The following is a 14,463-nucleotide window of genomic DNA, read 5'->3' as shown; positions in this document are numbered from 1 at the left end:
CATTTTGCCAACTTCAAGTCGAGATTTGAGTTTCCATAGCTAGGATAGCTTTTGAATCAAATCTGCAGCCTCATTTGCACTTGGGTCTTCACTGCATTCTGACAAAAACATATTAATAAATGCTCATTATAACCTATAAGTTATGTTGGAAAGCGAATTTAGATTCAGTTTTAGGCTGTTTTATCTTTCTCGTAAGGCTCAAAATAAGGTTTTCGGCTTCATTCTGAATTTTTTTCTCTTTATTTGGCCAACAATGGCTCTTTTGTTGGTAAAGGTTACCGACCCCTGGTTTAGACAGTTGTTATGTCCACTGACTAAACCCAGCCAGCAGACAATAACATGACAATCAGAAAATCAAACAAAGTCAAAAGTGATGTGAACAATTATGATTTATTTTACAACAACAAAAGAAAAACGCACTAAGGTGGGGGAGGATGGGACAAGTGATTGTGCCAAAAGAAAGTTGAAACAAATAATAAAAGAAGGTCTATCTAAACTAGCTGTGAAGAAAAACAAACAAAAGGCCTAACTAACTTCTCTACAAAAAGGCTTTTCAAAACAATACAGCGGTGGCACAACCAATAAGCTAATGGAGTAACAGAAAATAACCTAGGTGAATGCAAAATGTACAGGGTACCCCCAATTTACCTAGTCCCAACCTCACCACCACAAAACAGTACTAACAAGGCGAATTTAAATGTCAAAACGCACAAAACATCAGTCTCACAGACAGAGACACAACAAAAACAAGATGGCCGCTGGTGATCCTCCCAATGGTCCTATTTCAGCCTGAACACACCACCTCTGATTGGCCAGCTCCACAGGTGGAAATCAGCTTTCCAGGTGGATCCCAATCAGCTGGTAAACACCTGGGAAGGACACAGAAAGGAGGGGGGAGGAGGAGAGGCAGAAATATACAACAGTCCTCTGGCACATAACACAGTCCTGCAGCTCACTGTGTGCAAGTCAGCAAATCAGTACAATGAGTTGATGTTACCATTCTTTCAGATTGGGGAGAGACTGTAACTGTTCTACCTGTGGGTCAGACTTGTCTTCAAAGGACATCCCTCTTCATTTTGACGACAAAATGTCGTCAAAAAAGACACAAAATGACCAAAAAAGACACAATAGGACCAAAAAAGACGTAAAATTACAAAAAAAAGACACAAATTGACCAAAAAAAGACACAAAATGACCAAAAAAGATGCAAAATGACCAAAAAATTGCACAAAATGACAGAGAAAGACACAAATTGATAAAGAAAATACATATTTACATTTATTTTTGGTCAATTTGTGTTTTTTTCCCCATCATTTTTACATCTATTCTTGGTCAATTTGTGTCTTTTTTTGATAATATTTACATCTATTTTTGGTCAATTTGTGTCTTTTTTGATCGTTTTTACATCTATTTTTGGTCACTTTGTGTCTTTTTTTATCATTTTTACGTCTATTTTTGGTCAATTTGTGTCTTTTTTGATAATACTTACATCTATGTTTGGTCAATTTGTGTTTTTTAAAATCAGTTTTACATCTATTCTTGGTCAATTTGTGTCTTTTTTGATAATATTTACATCTATTTTTGGTCAATTTGTGTCTCTTTTGATCATTTTTACATCTATTTTTGGTCAATTTGTGTCTTTTTTGGTCATTTTTACATCTTTTTTTTTTGGTCAATTTGTGTCTTTTTTGATAATTTTTACATCTTTTTTTTTGGTCACTTTGTGTCTTTTTTTGATCATTCTGCATCTATTTTTGGTCAATTTGTTTCTATTTCGTTGTTGTTATCATTATATTTGAACACAAACGCTGGTCTAATAATTTTTTCCATGACTGTAAGCTATGATTTTATTCTTTTCTGTTTTACTCCTTTAGGAGAATCCCACATGTGATGCCTCAACATGTGTACACAGCGATGAGAGTGGATCACAGAGCTCCTGGTGACTTTTACAACAGGTACAAATCACTTTTAAATCCTGCAGTAACTTACAACACAACATTACTGTCTAATCCATGTGCTGTTATTGAAAGAAGAGCAGTGGATGAATCTGTTAAATATTCAGTAATTCTTCTCTGTGATGCATTTAAACAACTTTGGTGACATTTCCGAGTGCGGAGAGAGATCAGTCATTATCAGGCGTGTTTTCATATAAACAATTTGTTCCCACACTTTGACGAAATCTGTCACATACTGTCTGTCCGCCTGGTGTTCACTGGTCAACAGCAGGCAGCTTTTAATGAAGAGAAAATATATAGAGAGATGCAGACGAGCTTTGCCAACATATATCTTCTGTAAAAAGCAATTTATTTACACTTAAATGCATAATTCTGCTCACAATAAGAGACATCATCTTTGTATATTTTGTCATTAAATGTAAATGTTTCTTCATTTTCAGGACAAAGGTCAAAGCTCCAGGTGTCAAATACAAACAAGACATATAGTAAGAATGCAGACTATATTGTCATATTATTGTTTATTCTGCCCTATAAAGTCTAACTGCAGTAACTACAATGTTGGTCAAAACTGAGTTATAACTAAAAATTAATTCCTTGATGTTCGTTTTATCTTGTGACAAAGTTTTAGATTTCAATTTTGCTTTATTTCTGAGAAATAATGATATAAAAAACACAAAATCCAACTCAAAACCAAGCAGAAATTGCCTTTACCACGGTCTGCTTTGGATATATATACTAATTTAAACATAAAAATAATAGAAATTATAAGTTGATTTGATAGGGAAATTATTATCTAGATAGTGATGAAGTAAAAAAGTGAGATACAATTATATTAAAACTAAAGTATAACATTACTTTATAATAGAATAGAATAGAGTTGTTAAACACTTAAATTTACTCATAACAAAATAAATTTGAAAACAAAATATAAAAGCTGAAAGAAGACAACAACATTATAGTTACTGCACTCTGTTTATCATTACTATTAGAACCTTTTACAGCATAACCAGAGCGCAGTAACTGCGTTTTTGGGGTCAAAGGTCAAATAAATCATCATGATTTTTTGAGCATAAAAATAACATCATCAATACATGTAGAAATAAGTGTCATATCACTAACTTACCTATAACTCATTTGGCTGGCCAGTTCAAAAAACGTTAAAAAACTTTAAAGCAGTTTTTCTCAGTTTAACTATAGGGGTAGGGCAGTATTGTTTATTGTTTGATCTCCACCTTGTTATTTCTTACTGTTAATTTCTGAATAATATCTGAATGATATTGTCAGTGAGGACCATCCAGAGGCACCAGAGGACTCATACTCAATGGTCACATCCGACCATTCATCAGATCAGACTTCTGGATTCGGATGGAGGGATTCCCACAACGACAAGAGGAGATTTTCATATTCTGATATGTGAGACACTTACCGTCACTATTATACAGCTGAATACTGCAGCAATTTCATATTAGATAGAACAGAATAGAATGCCTTTATAGTCACTATATGCATGTACAAAGAGATTTAAAAGCTGACTCCAAAAGCAGTGCAACAATAAATAAAATATGTATAAAATATAAAAATATATAATATAAACATAGGCAAGTAAATGTGAAGAAAATATATACGATATAATGTAAACATAGGCAAGTTAATGTGAAGAAAATGTATATGATATAATGTAAACATAGGCAAGTAAATGTGAAGAAAATATATATGATATAATGTAAACATAGGCAAGAAAGGGAGGTAAGGTGTACAGTCTTCAATTTATTAAAGCAGATATGATGCTATACCGTGTTTATCCATAATTATATTGCACATTGAAGGACAAATATTGCACATTGCCGGGTATTGTATATTAAAATAAATAAATAAATATTACACAGTAAGACAGTCCGTATGAAATCAGTGCATATGCGAGTTCAGGGTGGTTTTTGCTTTTGGGAAGAATCTGTTTTCTTTTTTTTTTGGGGGGACTGATGCACCAGATAATTCACTTTCATAAAGGCTGAGGCATAAAGTTTATGTAGGAGAGGCAGAGATGTGAGTGTGTGTGTGTGTGTGTGTGTGTGTAGCACGTGTACAATGCTCCTCCAGAGCAGACACGTAATCACTGTATGGGTCAATGTTCAAAAGTACTGGATTCCCACAATGCAACTCCTTCTTTTCTTCCTTCTTCTTCTCTCTACTGTTCAGTGGTGGAAGAAGTATTTAGATCCTTTACTGCAGTAAAAGTACTAATACCACACTGTGAAATTACCCCACTACAGTAAAAGTCCTGCATTCAAAACTTACTGAAGTAAAAGTACAAAAGTATCAGCATCAAAATGTACTTAAAGTATCAAAAGTAAAAGTAGTCGTTATGCAGAATGAACCCACTCATATATTCTAAATATGTTATCAGGTTTTTTTTTATTATCAGGTCAGGTTATTATTTTTGATGCATTTGTGTAAGCAGAGTTGTACTGCTGTCAATGCAGGGCTCATTTTAAATATTTAATATACTTTATGTGGTTTAATTTATAAACATGTGCAATCACTTTAAATGTATCATGTATTTTATGTTAAATCTCGACCTGAAAATTAACTAAAGCTGTCAGCTAAAAGAAGTATCAAATGATATATAAGCGTTATTGATGGTTATCAGCCCATAAGTATGGGTGAGTAGGGGCCTGCACCACCTGCTGGGAGGCCAGTAGGTTGTTATCAGCCATTGAATGGGCTGATATTATAATTATTATAATGTGAGATGTTTAGCGGTATCTTCTACCAGCTGTAATAATTATAATTGATGCCAGGGCAGAAGTGACGTTCCTGAGAGTGAAAGCAAAGGGGGAAACAGGGAAACAGATATTTAATACGATGACCCTGAGAGCTCACAGCGCTGCAACTTAAGAAAACACATGCAAATACACAAAACACAAGCAAACTGAGAAAACATCTTCATCAAATTGACAACATGAGCGCAGCATTTAGAAAACACTGCAAAGACCACAACACAACATAAGTGTTTCCAGAGGACACTTAAAAGTGATGCACACGTCTGGACACACTTGTGATATTATCACGTTATTTCATGATCATGATAATTTCATATTATAACGTGATAAATAGCATTAGCCCGCTAGTGTTAGCCTGCTAGCCCGTATTAATCACATTGTAGTTAAACAAGCCAAATAAATGAATGATACACGTTTTAGTTGGTCTCTCTCAACGGCACCAAGTTGGTCTTGGTCTTGCTAGCCCGCTAACGTTAGCATGCTATTGATCGCCAGCTAACGTTAACATGCTATCGATCGTCAGCTAATGTTAGCATGTTATTGATTGCCGGTTAACGTTAGCACGCTATGATCGTTATAACGGGAAATTATAATTATCTTGAAATTACGTGATAATATCACATGCTTGTCCAGGCCTGTGCATCACTTTTAAGTGTCCTCTGGAAACACTTCTGTTGTGTTGTGGTCTTTACAGCACGTTTTCTAAATGCTGCTCTTGTGTTGTCAAATTGATGAAGGTGACCAATCATCTCGCGACCCCAATTGGGGTCGGGACCCCAAGGTTGAGAATAGCTGCCTTAGAGAAGTTGAAAGCCAGAGTTTGCTTGATCCATCCACCGTCCCTCCCGCCCACCTTATAGGGGCTTTTTTACTTGTTTTACTTTTCATTGGAAATCATATGAACCATTTATGACAACAGCCAGTCAGCCAATAGAAACTCTCAGCGTGGTAACAGCTTTATATTTCTCTATTTTACCCCAGAGAAGAGGACGTGATCTGTGACGTATGCCATGCTCCAGCTCTGAAGACCTGCCTGACCTGTAACACTTCCTACTGCGAGTTCGATGTCCGGCAGCACTACAAGGTGCCGTCCCTGCAGAGACACATCCTCACAGATGTGAGCGATGAAGTCGAGGGGAAACGATGCACGCACTATCAAAAGTCTCTAAAGTTCATCTGCAGGACTGATCAGATGCAGATCTGCAGCATTTGTGCAAAGGGAAATCACAAAGGCCACGACATCATCTCACGTTTGGCACATCACGCTCCCAGTCAGGTGAACAGCTGATGTGTTAATAATGAAGAAAACATCTTGTAATAGTGACATTCTGCATTTTGCTTATTAATATATGTAATTACAGACATCTGGTGGTGAAGGACGCCAGGACCCTAGACGACCTGAGGCAGGTGAGTTAAAGTACATAACTTGTGTTAGAAATTATGTTTAACCTGATACTCAATAACTTGTTTTCACTTATATTACTTATACCTACTTATACATATCAGAATATTATTTATTTACTTAGTTGGTTGGTTGGTTGGTTGGTTAGTTAGTTAGTATTTATTTTTATTAGAATAATATATATATATATCAGAATATTATTTATTTAGTTAGTTAGTTAGTTGGTTGGTTGGTTGGTTAGTATTTATTTTAATTAGAATAATATATATATCAGAATATAATTTATTTATTTGGTTGGTTGGTTGGTTAGTTAGTTAGTTAGTTAGTATTTATTTTAATTAGAATAATATATATATCAGAATATCATTTATTTATTTGGTTGGTTGGTTGGTTGGTTGGTTGGTTGGTTAGTTAGTTAGTTAGTATTTATTTTAATTAGAATAATATATATATATATATATATATATATCAGAATATTATTTATTCATTTAGTTGGTTGGTTGGTTGGTTGGTTGGTTGGTTGGTTGGTTGGTTGGTTGGTTAGTTAGTTAGTTAGTTAGTTAGTTAGTTAGTATTTATTTTTTATTTTAATTGTCCATTGGAATGAACGGGTGGATCTGAATGTCATCAGAAGGAATATGGAGAAATATGAAAATTAATATAGAAATACTATTTTTTAATTAATCCTGACTGGATTTTCAAATGACATAATCAGCATCCTACACATCCTATGGATTATGTACTCAGGTTATATGGTATGTTCTCAGCCAAACAGATTTGCAGACAGCTTCAGGCAGACAACCACGCTGATTCATATATAAAGGGGATACGGGGGACGTTGACAGGTGACAGAAACAGAGCGTGGCCTGGATTAATACAACAGATTTCTCTGGCTTTGAAAATAGTTGTGAACATTTGGGATATTGCAAGTACAGAACTCAACAAAACGTTTGACATAGGTCTAGTTGTTTTTAGACATTTTAATTAAGAAATGTTTTTTTTTGTATGCAAATTAAAGTGAAAAGCATGCTAAATCAGGGGTTTTTGTCAGCTGTTGGAACTATTAAAGTCTAATAGACATTATCATATACGCATTGCATTCACTTTCATTCAAAAAACAAACTCAGTTTTTTCTGAGTACTTTATTTTTTGGTTTGTTTTTCTGGGTAATTTTTTCTGTTTTTCTGAGTAATTTTTTTCTGTTTTTTTGTGGTACTTTTTTCAGTTTTTCCGAGTATTTTTTTCTGTTTTTCTGACCAATTTTTTTTTGTTTTTCGTTGTATTTTTTCTGTTTTTCTGACTATTTTTTCTGTTTTTCTGACTATTTTTTCCCTGTTTTTTGTGATTTTTTCCCCTCCGGAATTTCCATGAAAAACAGAAAAAAATAGTCAGAAAAACAGGGGGGAGACATTACTTATCAAAACAGAAATAATTACCCCCAAAAATAAATCACTCAGAAAAACAGTTTTTTTTCCAAGTGAATGAAATACGCTTCCGTAATCATAGGTTCTTTGAAATGTGCCATAAAAATAAGAAACAACACAAAACACTGTGTTTATGGCCGTTGAAAGACTTACTGAAAAGGCAGAGCAAAGGTAAAAAACATAAAGTGTGTTATCTAATGTTTTACTGTTGACACCATCTCTCTATGTATCCATCTTGATATTATTTATAACATATGTCTACACATCCAGAGCCAATTACTAAAAATACAGACTTTTAATGAAGTGCCCGACCTGGATTCAGTGCTTAATGATTTATTGTCTGTATGATTTAAAATGTGAGACATAAATGTGTGAATGATTTCTGATGACCTCTGAATAAAACAGACTTTCACAACATGACTATGAGGTCTAGAATGACTCCTTGTGCTGCCTTATGTTTGCCAGCGGTGCCCCCTCCTGGTCAGATAACGTTCCTGTCAGTGAAGCCAAACTCTGTGGCCCTGAGTTGGGGAAGCCCCAAGGGCCTGGAGGGGCCCAAACGCTTCAGAGTGAAGTGGAGCTCCTTCAAGGAGGTGGAGAATTCTTTTTGCATCAACGATTTCCATAAAGTTGAAATCGACAGCCTTCAACTTGGACAACAGTATTTCTTCAGTGTGGCCACAGAAGACAAGGACGGCAATTTAAGTGAATGGGTTCATGCATCAGTTTTCACAGGTAATATTAAAAAAATGCCCAGATATCTCATCTTCCTTTCACTGCAGTGTGTTCACATAAACATTTTATCAAATATCTGTCTTTTGCAGCGGTGCCGGCCCCTCGACATCTAACAAAAGGACATTCAGAGGCTACAGCTCTGTCCTTGAAATGGACCAGAGGGGACAAGATGGAAGGAATCCCACATCAGTTTCTTTTAACTGTCAAAAGTGAAGGGAATGAGGAGCTAGCGATATACACAGAAGACTGCTACAAGTCATTCTCTGATCTAGAGCCGGACACAGAGTATGTGATCTCTGTCTCAACAGTAATGAACGAGCAGTGCAGTAAACCGGTTTCTACCACTATACGCACAGGTGAGAGCTCTGATAAGTCAATGCATTACATTACTCTGTTTATTACATTTACATTTACATTAGACTGTTTTTTCTCTATTCTTTTTTTTTGTTGCTGTGTTTGGGAAATTGTCTTGTGTAGCCCTTTTTTCACAAAACTACTGTACAAAAACAGTACTGAAAAATCGAAAAATATTCAGGCAACTCACAGCAACTTCAACTTAAGAAAACACATGCAAATACATAAAACACAAGCAAATTGAGAAAACATCTTTGTCAATTTGACAACACAACAGAAGTGTTTCCAGAGGACACTTAAAAGTGATGCACACGTTTGGACACGCTTGTGATATTATCACGTTATTTCAAGATAATGATAATTTCAAGTTATGTTACAACGTGATATATAGCGTTAGCCAGCTAGCGAGCGGCCAAGTTTGAATGTTGTGTTTTTCAAACAGAAAGTAACAATATATAGGCATATCTTTAAGCTAAATGTTGAAATGTTGCTAAAAGCTAAATGCAAATTAGGAGCATTTCCTTCAGTTGGGTTTGGAGTAAATAAACTAGCCTACAGCATAGTTTGTCAGAAGTTGGTGCTATTGGTTATGTTTTGTCATAATCCAACATAGAAGAAGGAGAAATTCTGAACAGGCAACAAATCGATGTGGTTATCTCATCCATCAGGTCTTCAGGGATTTGTTTCTATTGGGCATGTTTAAATTTTTCTTTCATCTCAGCTAGCATTATCCTGTTTCATGCTGTCCGGAAACGAAGACAAATAAATATAACATCTGGAAAACACAGAAATTGGAAACAGCTGATAAGTCATGTGAGTTTAAATGTTCGTTATGTCAGAATTTATTCAACAAAAGTTTTCATAATTTTTTATTTTGAAACACATTTAGATACAAGACATACAAGTTGAGGAACCTGGCCCGCAAAAACTCATGCACGTCCATCTACACCCACCCCGATCGAGAGGGGTCCAGGCTGCTGCGTGTTTCTTTTGTCAAAGAAAAAGACAAACATAAAAAGGCATACATATCTTGAATGTATAATTCAGCCATTTACACATTTAAACTATTAACTCCATGACAGCCAGAACAGAAAAAAAGGAAAATATATGGTAGCAATAGAAACTTATCTATAAAACATTAAAATTAAAGGAAAGAAAAAAATATTGATCTTTATCCCAATCTTTTATAATTGCTAAATTTTGCCAACCATGTGATTGTGGTGTTCTTTTATTTTTTATCATAAACTTGGTCAATAAATAATGATGTTTTAGGAACATAATAAAAGTGTTAGGGTGGACCCCGCCTCCTGCCCAGTGTCAACTGGGATTAGCATCCATTCAATCTATGAACTTTTTCTGACAAAGGGAAATCACTTCAAGCCAATATAAAATCTTTTTGGTGCCATTTTCCTTCTCCAGGCGCTGACAGTTTGCTAAAGTTTTGCTGCTGCATCTTGGTAGTTTTTCTTTCTTTGTTTTCTCCTTGAAGCTTAGGACAAACAAGCTGTTTTTTACCTGAGCATCACCTCAGGTAGCAAGTCAGAAAGCAGACGGGTTACTGTGAGGTAAAGAATGGGGAGTTAAGGGCAGGAAAAAATAGAATTACTGAGTTTTACAGGTCTCTGGCAGCTGAGATTGTCTCCAGTCCCACCCTACAACCCTTGGTTATGAATAATGAATGTGTAGTATTGTGTGAATGATTCTGTCTCAAGCTTTTTGATCATTATAAGCAGTTGATCACTGTAACCATGATCACTATGAGTAGCTTCCACTGTATATTTTAGGTTTTTAACAGGTTGAGAAGTACTGATCTGAATTGATCTTGAGTACATTTGTGTGGCGTCATTCAGCTTACAGCAGAAGAGCAGAATGTAACATCCTGAACGTCTCTTCTTGTTGATTCACAGAGCCATGTCTCAGGGAGGTGCTGTCAAAGATCGGACTGGAAGACCAGTTTGACAACAAGCTCACACTCAGCGCTGTTCTGGAAATCAATCAAAATGATATGTCAGAGAACAAACTTGAAAGTGCAAAGTCACTTCCTGAGGCCTTTTTGAAGAAGCTCATGATGTTGGACACAAATGCTAGAAGTGTCAGAAGTGTAGATAAAGGCGACACGATCAACCCGCTGGACCTGATAACCGCGTTGTTTCTCTGTTCGGACGGGTTTCTTCAGCAGAACATGGTTGTGAAAATGGCACTCTGCCAGTTTGCTGTTCCACTCCTCCTACCCAACTGTGAAACAAGAACAATCACAATGATGCTGTGGTCCATGCGTGAAATAATCAAAGCCTTCAAACCGTCCAACCAGGCGTTCAGGAAGATGAGCTGTGAAGAAAGAATTGTGCTCTCTGATATTCCCCTGGTGTCGTTCGTCAGGCTTGGGAGGACGATCTCCAAGTCTGAGATTCTGAACAAGCTGCTCAGTAACACTCCGTCCAACCACCATGACATATTTTACCATGGTAAGATGGTGTGTGGTGATGTACCCAGGAGAATTTCAGATGGACTAGTCGAAATCAGCTGGTACCTCCCATGTGGGATCAAGAAAACGGACAAATTCAGCGAGCCGCTGGCGGTCGCCAATCTCCGAGGAGACATCAAGGCCTTTGACGAGCAGTTCTCATTCCTTTGCCAGACTTCTGCCACTGTGTTCATCTTCTGTGATGAATCAGAAGCTAGTTACTTGAAGAATCTGGAAAGAAAAGATGTAAAAGCAAAGATAATTTTGATAAGCTGCGTACAGGGGAAAACCTTTACGCTCAAAATGATGACGATGAAACCAAGTCTAAAGATGACGAATGTGAGCCAGCAGAAAAAGACGCATGCAGAGCTGATAAAAGCACTCCAGGAGGCGATCTCTAAGATGCTAGAAAACTGCCAAGACAAAGTGTCCATTGCCAATCTGTCTGAGCATGCTCGTCGGTGTGGGATCCTGGTTGATGAGGATAGTGATGAATGCCAGAGTGCATGGAAAAATGCTGGTAAAATCATCAAACAGGCCGCTAACACCTCCAAATTCAAAGATGATCAACTGCCTCTCCAGGGACACATCTGGAAGGAGCTTTCGTGGCTGGAAACAGAGTGTTGGAAATTGCGAAAAGCTGGCAATCGAAATGTTGAAGACTACCGCAAATCTTTGAAAGCAAAAGAAAATAGTCTTCAAAAGAAACAGCAAAGATTTGCGATGACAGCTACAATGTCAAGCTTTCTTCACGGGGTGGTCACATCGGAAGTGCAGCGCTGTTATTTCCTCAAATGGCTGGAAATAGATTTGGACAATCTGTCCCGGCACCACCTGTCAGCCCTGCAGGGTCGATACAGAGAGCTAAGTGAGAAAGTTCCCCAAGATGCTGAAAAAATTGCGGAGCTTGACAAGCAAATATCTGTTGGTTCTTTACGCCTGGACCACTTTTTTCGAGAGTGTGGGCAGCTGTATGAATGCGCGAGTCACCTGCCAGAATACAGCCGTCAGAGAAAAACAATGGAGCAACTTCCTGAACTTTGTGCTCAGATGCTGCTGGATGGTTTCCCTCTCGAGCTTGTTGATGGAGATGCAGCAAACATCCCGATGAAATGGATCACGGAGGTGCTTACTGAGCTCCACTCCATCATGCACTCCAACAGTAAACTCAAAGTTATCACAATCATCGGAGCTGAAAACTCAGGAAAATCCACTCTGCTCAACAGCATGTTTGGGGTCAGGTTTGCTGTCAGTAAAGGAACTTGCACCAGAGGGGCCTTCATCCAGCTGATCCATGTCAGCGAAGACTTCAGGAGGGAACTGGGGTGCGACTGCATCATGATCATTGACACCGAAGGACTAAAACCGCATCAGATGGATCAAGACGATGACAGCCATGAACGCGATAAAGAAGTAGCAAGGTTCGCTGTGGCACTGAGTGATGTCACAATCGTCAGCGTTCCCAGGGACAACGCCAAAGAGAAAGACGTCTTAGAGATGGTACTTCATGCTTTCACAAGGCTGAAGGATGTGGACAAGAAGCCACTGTGTCATTTTGTTCATACCAACATGTCGGACACGCCTGCTGAAAAGACGAAGAAGAGTAAAGAGTGGATAGAACAGCTCAATGAAATGATACGGAAGGACACTACCATGAAGAAGTCCAAAATCACGAAGATCTCAGACGTCATGGAATTTGATCCAGAAATGTGCAGCTGGTTCTTTCCTCCGGTTTGGCAAGGGACTCCACCGATGGCTCCTTTCAGTACTGACTACAGCAACACCGCTCAAGCTTTGAAGAGGAGGCTGATAGGGGACCTCAAAAAGTGCAAGCAAAGATGTGATCTGACACATTTGATCAACAACGTAGACAAATACTGGAAATATGAGAAATGAAGCTTCATCTGAGCAAAATGCAGGAAATTGATGCTAAAGGAAACAGATCATAAAAACTCCTTTTCAGTGCTGGAGTGCCTGTCAACCCAAAAACTGTGAAACAAGACTACCCAGTCAGTTTTCGTTGGGTTTCTGATGTCAGGGGGATTCAACAAGCCATTCAGATTTTACCTAACTTCCTACTGTACATGCAAACTCATCGGAATATATCACCCACATCTCAGTCAGTACGTTTACATGACACGACAAATTATTGCCTTAATCTGACCATAACTGGACAACTGAAGTGCATGTAAACGTGTTAGTCTGACTAATGTCGGAGTTCTCCAGCTCTGATTAGGACACCCAGATAATGCGATTTGAATAGGATTTGCGCCGGCATGTATGACAAGACAACGAATGCTCCCATGCTCCAACCCGCGCTGTCGTTTGACCCCGAAGCAAAAACATCTAAGAAAACTGGTCACATTAGCCGGTCACATTAGCCGCCGCTGGTCATAGTAGCCAGTCACATTAGCCGATTGCATTATGTAGTGGAGTAAAAAGTACAATATTTGCCTCAAAAAGTAGTGTAGTAGAAGTATAAAGTTACATTAATTGGAAAGTATGCTTATATAAAAATTGTACTTAAGTACAGTACTTGAGTAAATGTACTTAGTTACATTCCAACACTGACAAAATGTCTTTCAAGCTCTAAAGGTGTAACTTCTTCTTCTTCTTCTTTTGCACTGCCTAATGAAACTATATTTTTTGTGTATAGATATTACAAAATTACTTGGTTAGGTTTAGGAAAAGATCCTGGTTCAAGGTTTAAAATAAACATTTTCACAACATTTACTAAATGTTTCTTTCTGGCTGAATGATTTCTACTGAAAAAGGACTTTCAAGCTTAAAGAAAAATGCGCTGAAATGAATAAATAAAGAAAAGGTATCTGGTCAATAAAAACAAGTTTAAAGTCTCTTGTTCCCTTTTTTATTTTATTTACAATGCACTTTTTTGTTAAAAGATCTGACCTGTTGAACACTGTACAAGTAAAACATTGAGCATGGATATATGACTGCATAAAACAAACATTGTTAACACTTTTAGACAGTCTATCATTTTTTTTTTTTTAGCTAAATAGGGAAACAGGACATCATGTGTACAGATATGCAGACGACATCATCCTGTTAGTGTTATCAAATCTGTATCAAAAAGATATTTGACACTAAAAATTACAGTATGTGCAAAAAATTTTGTTTGCTTTGCATTGCTTGAATTATATCAAAAGTGTTGAATATAATGGAAAAATACAATAAAGGTGTATATTAAATTAAATCCCATTTCACATTTGCTATCTTCACTACAATTATATCACACAGTCCCAGTCATAACAGTTGAATTCAAGATTTTTTTCATGTGGCATTACCGAAATCATGATAATAAATAAATCCCCATTATTGTTACATTGAA

General features: G+C 37.1%; 1 pseudogene; it reads left to right on the top strand.

Annotated features, from left to right (window-relative positions):
• The first annotated feature begins 3,257 nt into the window (after window positions 1-3,257).
• On the top strand, window positions 3,258-13,910 carry LOC131969736 (up-regulator of cell proliferation-like; annotated as a pseudogene).
• The last annotated feature ends 553 nt before the right edge of the window (window positions 13,911-14,463 follow it).

Source organism: Centropristis striata, chromosome 1 (assembly GCF_030273125.1).
Source record: "Centropristis striata isolate RG_2023a ecotype Rhode Island chromosome 1, C.striata_1.0, whole genome shotgun sequence".
Taxonomy (NCBI): Eukaryota; Metazoa; Chordata; class Actinopteri; order Perciformes; family Serranidae; genus Centropristis; species Centropristis striata.
This window is presented reverse-complemented; position numbering and strand designations above follow the sequence as displayed.